This window comes from Manis javanica, chromosome 11, assembly GCF_040802235.1.
Source record: "Manis javanica isolate MJ-LG chromosome 11, MJ_LKY, whole genome shotgun sequence".
In the NCBI taxonomy this organism is placed as follows: Eukaryota; Metazoa; Chordata; class Mammalia; order Pholidota; family Manidae; genus Manis; species Manis javanica.
In genome coordinates this window covers 23,827,465-23,834,971 of record NC_133166.1, presented here as the reverse complement: position 1 = coordinate 23,834,971, position 7,507 = coordinate 23,827,465, and the positions used below count along the sequence as shown (strand labels likewise).

Here is a 7,507-nt window from a genome sequence, read left to right as displayed (position 1 = left end):
ACAATGGCTGAATTTACATGCAATTTCCATTGGAATTATGGCAATATTTATTTAGTTTTTCTGTGCTTTAATAATCTCAACATAGTATTTAATGGAAAAATAATATTTTATCAAACATTTTTGATAAATATGTTTGATACTACATACATTAGGAAGCTAAATAGACATGAAGTCTTTCTGAGTTCAATCCTCCATTTTAAATACAAATCTCACTGTACCATTACATATACACACATACACAGCACTCACTCTTTTACAAATTGTACATGCTACTTGACTTTGGCTAAGTTAATGAAAATCAAACTGAATATTTTAAAGGATGGACATAATTTGCCAGCTAGAAGATAAAGGGAAGTCTGATAACTGATCATTAATTGTAGATTTTTTGCCAAAGGAGAGAACCATCGAGATTATTTCTTCATTATACCTTGAACATAAACACATCAAATATATTACAATTTTAATGAAGACTTTAAAATTTTCTTATACTAAGAATAAAGTTTATGATTTCAGATTACAAAATAAAATGATATAAAAATAAGGTACAAATTTCGTTTTGAAATTGTCAAAATTACAAAAAAACATTGAGGGAATAAGTGTTCTAAAAATAATCTAGACAAATGAGAGACAATTACTTTGTACTGATTTAAAGAAGGATTAAGATATTTTAATCCTCATTAATATGGAACCAGGAATATATAACATAATGACATAAATATTCATTAGAAAAAATATATGTGTACACCCAGTCCCGGGATAAAGTTGTGGAAAAGGGTGTTGTTGCCAGACATAGAGAACCATAATTACTTGACCCATGGAATAAGGGCATGTTGCTGAAAATACAGCTCTAAGTCTGGGTTCCCAGGGGGAAGTGGGTAGCCTCCCATGGGGTCGTCAGACAAATGCATAAAATCTCTGTTCGCTGGTGCCCAGTGCTCAGTCTTCCTTGATCGTCACCTTCTAGGCTATGAAGACTGCATATGAAGCAGCTGAGTAAGTTATCTATTGATGTAGGGTAAATTTTAGTGGGGAGAAATAAAAGTAAATCACCCAACCAGAGGGTAATTAGCATAAGGCATGTGTTTGAGAACATGAGGACCTTTGTCTGGTTTTTAAAAAGTAGATGATATCTAATCCTCTCAAATTAAAAAATTTATGGTGGTTGACTATGTCTCTTTCCAGGATGGCATCCGAGCTGCTTAATTTCTAATCAGAGCCAAAATAATTTTCCTTCTGTCTTTCTGCCATTTAATAATGCAATCATACCACCACAGTGGATTGCAAACTTTTAAATGCAGTAAGTATTTGTATGAGAAGCATCTATCCTTAACCTCCCAAATAACTTCATCCCATTCTACATATAATTCACTTCCATCTAAAGACATCCTATAGCAAAATAGAAATAATTACTCATTTTATTAGGTTCCCATAGTATTTTTATAGTACTAATATGTTCACTTGATATATTATTTTACTTACTACATAAATGTCCATCTCCTCTATAAAATTGTTACCTCACTGAAAAAACAGATGACATCTTATTCATTTTATCACCCTATAATGCTCCTGACACACCAACTATGGGAAAGACCCAGGTAAGTCTGAAATCTCAACTGGTAGGTAATCAGGAAGAAAGGTCCAAGGTCATCTGCTGTGGCATGACTTGCTTAAACCACATTGGTGTTAGCCACCCAGTCTTCCGCTTGCTGGGCATTTCTGGCCTTGAGGACCAGCACATGTGGATTTCCATCCCCTTCCTCATTTCTTATGCCATCGCCCTCCTTGGGAACAGCCTGCTCATCTGCATCATCCTCACAAAGCGCAGTCCCCATGAGCCCATGTACCTCTTGCTCTGCATGCTGACTGGAGTAGACATTGTCCTCTCCACGTGCACAGTGCCTCAGGCCCTGGCCATCTTCTGGTTCCGTTCTGGGGAGATCTCCCTGGGTCACTGCATCACTCAGCTCTTCTTCATTCATTCCGTTACCTTCTTTGAATCTGGGCTCTTGGTGGTGATAGTGTTTGACTGCTGCTACATTGCCATATGCTACCCACTAAGATACACCACTGTCCTTACACATAAACTGGAAAAGTTGCACTGACTATTCTTCTAAGAAGTTATGGTACAATAATTCTCACAATATTTCTTCTGAAAAGATTGACTTTCTGCAGAAATAACATCCTACCAAGCACTGCTTGTAAGCACGTTTTCCTGGCCTGGGTTTCCTGTAATGACATACCAGTTAGTACCTTGTGTGGCTTTTTTGTCCTATTGCCAACCTTGATCATAGATGCTGTGCTAATATTTATTTCTTATGTGCTGATTCTCTGTGCTGTCTTCCGCATTCCTTCCCACAATGGTCGGCACAAAGCTCTCAACACATGTGGCTCCCATGTCTGTGTCATTAGCCTCTTTTATGGGTCTGGGTCTCCTCAGTTCTCACTCGGCAGTATGGACACCACATATCATCCCATATGCTTCCCCTACTGGCCAATGTCTACATTCTCACCCCTCCTATGCTGAACCCCATGATATGGGATCAAGATCAGACATCTCTGGAACCAGGTGGTTCATGTGTTCTTTTCAAAGCAAAAACGAAAGTAATGATAGAAACTAAAATTGTACATTCCTCAATAATTTTCTCCATGTGTGAGGTGAGCTTTAGCATCAGGATGTGAGAATGTACAGCTGAGAAACCAGTTAAAAGACTCCAGGTGGTGTTGTCTCTAAAGCAGTGGTGTCGGGACAATTTTGGTTCTTGTTTCTCTCAAGCCCTCTAACCAGTCATTAGATAGCAGTGTCTTTTCGTGCTTAGTTTTCTAATCAGAGAGTTAAGGACTAGAGAAGTTTGCCTCTTTTAGTTGCTTATCCTAAGATTGGCTATTGGAGTGATATGACCTGGAGACAGTAGTTCCTCATGGACAGTTGCTGAAATAATCTTCTCCAATGTGTTTTAAGCTTTAAAGAGCTGTATTTGGGTTATTCCCTTCATGAACATTTCATCTGCCGTTCTCTCCAGTGCTCTCTGAATATTCAAATTATTGCTTCTCAAGCAAATGAATACAAATCACCTGTTTCTTATAATTTAACATAAATTATATGTATATGTATGTATATTTTTTACTTCTCCTTCTTGAAACATGAAACAGCAAAATTTATTAGTTTATTATAGTTTGTCATATTCATAGGATGTCATGTAAGAACTCTATGGTAATCACACACCAAAGCTTTTATTAGATACAAAAAGAGGAAAGAAAATGAAACTCAACCACAACACTAAAAAAGTCATAAAATATAAGAGAATACAGCAAGAGTGGAAGAAACTATCAAGAACATCATAAACAACTGGGAAACATTTAACAAAATGGCAATTATAACCTATCAATAATTACTTTAATTGAAAATGGCTTAAATGCTCCATTCAAAAGATAGGGGGTGACTTAAAAGGTTAAAAAACAAGACCCATCTATATGCTGCCTTCAAGAGACTTATAGACTTCAGACTTACAGAAACACACAGACTGAAATTGATATGTTGGTAAAAGACCATGAAAATAGAGTCTGAATAGAAACATGGAGTTGCAATACTTATATCAGACAACCTAGACTTCAGAACAAAGAATATGCTAAGTATATCATGAAAATATTCAAAACATCACTATTGTAAATCCCAAAGTTTAATGACTTTAAGCATATGGTATATACTTAATTTCAAGTTTGTTTACCTGTGAAGGAATATATTTGTCATAGTGTTTATAACTAATTTATATGTTAATTTCAAATAACTTCAAATACAGAAAGAATGAATGCGAATTCCCATGAAATGAGAAGAGGAATTTTTGTTCAGTAATGCTGTCAGATTATTAACTGCAAAAATTCACATGTGCCCACAGTCCAGGAATGATGTGTGGACGGGGTTGGGAGCCACAATGATGTGATCCAGATGTTGGGAGAGAGGGTGTTGCTGAAAGGCAGCCCTCTGTCTGCATCCCCTGCAGTACAGTCATCCCTGAGGGCTTCAAGCAAATCATAAAACCTCAGCTCCCTGGCTCCAGTCACTCTGCAAGCCCTGCTGCCACTAATCTGATTAATCCATTTGAAGTAAGTGAGTAAAACTTTATTGCTGTGGGGTGACATTTCAAGGGGGAAAACTTGCTCATGGCTAGATCTTAGGGGGCATAAATAGGCTGAAAATATTTTGACCTTTAAATTTTTTGGAGTGCCACAGACCCAGCTGGAGAGAGAATAGAGCAGTTGTGTGCTGGAGCCATTTATACAGATGCAGAAAATATGAGTGTGCAGTTGTGCATATTTCAAACTTGATATTCAGTGACATCATCCTAGTAGTTTGAAATGGGCCATGATGGTAGTATATACACCATGGAAGTGGCAAAATATAGTCCTGATACCATGAGAATGGAATAGAATCAGGTAGTTGTGAAAAGGTCTTGGTAACAATAAAGAAAATTTTGGAGTACATACGGAATTTTCTCCTTGTCTCTAACAGGAAGTGAGTTTCCAGGTCCTCTACTGCAGGCATGATGACTACCTTAAACCACATGGGTGTTAGCCTCACAGTCTTCCTCTTGCTGGGGATCCCTGGCCTTGAGAACCAGCACCTGTGGATTTCCATCCCCTTCCTCATTTCCTATGTCATCACCCTGCTTGGGAACAGCCTGCTCATCTGCATCATCCTCACAAAGCGCAGCCTCCATGAGCCCATGTACCTCTTCCTCTGCATGCTGGCTGGAGCAGACATTGTCCTCTCCACGTGCACAGTGCCTCAGGCCCTGGCCATCTTCTGGTTCCGTGCTGGGGAGATCTCCCTGGGTCGCTGCATCACTCAGCTCTTCTTCATCCACTCCACCTTCATCTCTGAGTCAGGGATCTTGCTGGTGATGGCGTTTGACCGCTACATTGCCATATGCTACCCACTGAGATACACCACTATCCTTACACATAGACTGATTGGGAAAATTGGACTGACTGTCCTTTTAAGAAGATATGGTACAGTTTTCCCCATGATATTTCTTCTGAAAAGATTGACTTTCTGCAAAAGTAACATTCTTCCACGCACTGCTTGTGAGCACATTATCTTGGCCCGTGTTTCCTGTGATGACATTAGAGTAAATATCTTGTACGGCTTTTTTGTCTTATTGTCAACAGTGGTCTTAGATATTGTGCTAATTTTTTTTTCCTATATGCTGATTCTACGGGCTGTCTTCCGCATCCCATCCTAAGATGCTCATCAGAAAGCTCTCAACACATCCGGCTCCCATGTCTGTGTCATCATCCTCTTTTATGGGCCTGGGATCTTTACTATCCTTACTCAGAGGTTTGGACACAACATTGCATCCCATATCCACGTACTGCTGGCCAGTGTCTGCATTCTGGCTCCTCCTATGCTGAACCCCATCATTTATCAGATCAAGAACAAAAAGATTTGGGATCAAGTGGTTCTAGTGCCGTTTACAAAGTGGAAATAATGCTGATACTGGAAGCTGACTTGCCTTTTAATAGCAATTTTTGCTTAAACTGACCTTTAGCACCAGTATTTGGCAGCAGGTGACATACGCCCGGTGTTGGTGTTCCAGTGTCATTTCATCAGTGAGATTTTTGTGTATGTTTATTCCAGAGCCTCCAGTCTGTCATGAATTCCAGTGCATTTGGGGTCTTAGTTAGCTTTCTCACCAGTGGGATTGAGAACTCTATTGGACTATGTAAGTCTCACGTACCTTTATTATTCTGGAATGGAGAATAAGATGAGGTGGATCTTTGACAGTGATGTTTTTCTTGGAAATTGGTGAACTAATCTTTCCTAGGGTATTTAAGTTCGTAACAACTTTACTCTCATAAAATTAAGACATATATCCGGTGTTTCTCCCCTAGATGTCTGTATTTTAAACTTTTTGTCCTTTACTGCATCATTCCCATCCCTTTACACTGTTCTTTCTCTAGCAAAGAAACATACTCAAAGGAAACCTTGAAAATGACCCCTGAATCTGCATTCCCCTACAGTGTACTTTCTTACTCTTTTCCGTTATGGAGGAAACACCCAGAATGGTTTGTCCACTTGCAGGCTGGCATACCCTCATTTTCTCTTGACCCCCCTCCTCTTCAGCACGATCCCCTCCATCTCATCCAGACGGCCCCTGTCAGTGTCATCACGGTCCCCACACTGCTCAGTCAACAGTCACAATGAGTCCTTGTTTTATCTAATATGTTAGCATTTTGTTACCTTCACCCAAATTCTTCCCTCAAAAGTCTTTCCTCCTCCCACTCTCCTCCTGGTCTGTTCCTAAGGTCTTCCTGGCTGCTCCTGAGACTCCTTTGATGGGTTACCCTCATCTCCTTGACTTCTGGAGCTGGATTCCCTCAGGCTTCGTCCTTGAGCCCCAGCTCGCCCCGCTGTGCAATCCCCCTCTAATCTCATGCGTGCCCTGGGCTCTAGCTATGCCTCGTCAACATGCTAAACCTTCCAGTTTATATCACAACCTGCAATTTGATCTACAGACTTATACTTCTTTTGCTTACTATCACCTACTTGTATGTCTCACAAGCATCTCAAATGTATTATGTCCGAAATAAATCTTTTCTTACCACCAAACCTCCTCCACCAGCAGCCTTTCTCTTAGCTTTTAAATACAATTTTGTTCTTCTAGTGTTGAGACCTATCCCTGACTCTTACCTTTCTCTTATAAACTATAAGACTCAGCATCTTTCTGTTGGCCTCCCTTTTTCTGACTTACAGTTCCACATACACACAATGCACAATTTCATCCTATTATTTTAACAGCCATATTGAGATACAATTCACAAACCATAGAATTCACCCTTTTAGAGTACAATTCAGTGGTTTAAAAATATCACACTGTTGTGCATCCACCACCAGAGTCTTAATTACAGATCAATTTCATTTCCCCCAAAATCAACCCAGGATTTCACAGTGATGCTATCAAAACAGAAAGAGAACCTTCTCAACTTTCTGATCAAAGTGCCTCAGTGTCCCTCCAGCATGAGGTCCTCAGCCGTTCCAATGATTCAGAGGCCCTAATGATTTTGCCTGTGGCCTAAGATCCCTGTTGTTTCTTCCTTCCCCATCTGCCTTAATTATCTTTTTATCCCAGTTATTCCTCAGACATGCTGGGGGGTGTCCTTCTCAGCATCTTTGCACATGCTATTTTCTCTGCTCAGACCCTTCTATGCCAAGATGTTTACATTATTTGGTCTCCTGTCTCTTTAAGGTTTTTGCTCAATTAAAACATTCTCAGTAATACCTTTCTCACTACCTCTATTAGTCTCCAGGGAAACAGATATAGCAGGAGATATCTGTTATAACAGCTCCTTCTCTCTGCTTCTGTGTATCATCTATGTATCTATGTACCTATCAAACATCTATCTTTCATCTACCAATAGAGGTATTTATTTTAAGAAATTTGTTCTAGTAATTGCAGGTACTGTCTAGTTTGAATTTTGATCTGCATTGTAAGCCAGTAGGATAGAAGTC

At 39.5% G+C, this 7,507-nt stretch overlaps 2 pseudogenes; both read left to right on the top strand.

The window, feature by feature from the left end:
• The first annotated feature begins 1,658 nt into the window (after positions 1–1,658).
• Positions 1,659–2,679, top strand: LOC140844343 (olfactory receptor 52B4-like; annotated as a pseudogene).
• Positions 2,680–4,541: 1,862 nt separating this feature from the next.
• Positions 4,542–5,486, top strand: LOC140844188 (olfactory receptor 52B4-like; annotated as a pseudogene).
• Positions 5,487–7,507: the final 2,021 nt, after the last annotated feature.